Genomic DNA, 956 nt, shown 5'->3' with positions numbered 1-956 from the left:
TGTGGCTTCATAGAATGAATTGGGTAGTGTTCCTTCTGTTTCTATTTTGTGGAATAGTTTGAAGAGTATTGGTATTAGGTCTTCTTTGAAGGTCTGATAGAATTCTGCACTAAACCCATCTGGTCCTGGGCTTTTTTTAGTTGGGAGACTTTAATGACTGCTTCTATTTCTTTAGGGTATATGGGACTGTTTAGATGGTTTATCTGACCCTGATTTAACTTTGGTACCTGCTATCTGTCTAGAAAATTGTCCATTTCATCCAGATTTTCCAGTTTTGTTGACTGTAGGTTTTTGTAGTAGGATTTGATGAGTTATTTGGATTTCCTCGGTTTCAGTTGTTATGTCTCCCTTTCCATTTCTGATTTTGTTAATTAGGATACTGTCTCTGTGCCCTCTGGTTAGTCTGGTGAAGGGTTCATCTGTCTTGTTGATTTTCTCAAAAAACCAGCTNCTGGTTTGGTTGATTCTTTGTATAGTTCTTTTTGTTGCTACTTGGTTGATTTCAGCCCTAAGTTTGGTTATTTCCTGTTGTATAATCCTTTTGGGAGTATTTGCTTCTTTTTGTTTTGGAGCTTTCGGATGTGCTGTCAGGCTGCTTGTGTATGCTCTCTCTAGTTTCTTTTTGGAGGCACTCATAGCTATGAGTTTTCCTCTCAGGAAAGCTTTCATTGTGTCCCATAATTTCGGGTATGTTGTTGTGGCTTCATTTTCATTAAACTCTAAAAAGTCTTTAAGTTCTTTCTTTGTTTCTTCCTCGACCAAGTTATTATTGAATAGAGTGTTGTTCAGCTTCCATGTGTATGTGGGCTTTCTGTTGATTATGTTGTTATTGAAGATCAGCCTTAGTCATGGTGATCTGATAGAATGCATGGGATTATTTCAATCATCTTATATCTGGTGAGACCTGTCTTGTGACTGACTAATTATAGGTCAATTTTGGAGAAGGTAATAGATGA

At 37.2% G+C, this 956-nt stretch overlaps 1 pseudogene; it reads right to left on the bottom strand.

The window, feature by feature from the left end:
* LOC110317468 overlaps positions 1-956 on the bottom strand; it is a 2,757-nt pseudogene that overhangs the window by 1,459 nt on the left and 342 nt on the right.

This window comes from Mus pahari, chromosome 3 (genome assembly GCF_900095145.1).
Source record: "Mus pahari chromosome 3, PAHARI_EIJ_v1.1, whole genome shotgun sequence".
NCBI classification, from domain to species: domain Eukaryota; kingdom Metazoa; phylum Chordata; class Mammalia; order Rodentia; family Muridae; genus Mus; species Mus pahari.
This window is presented reverse-complemented; position numbering and strand designations above follow the sequence as displayed.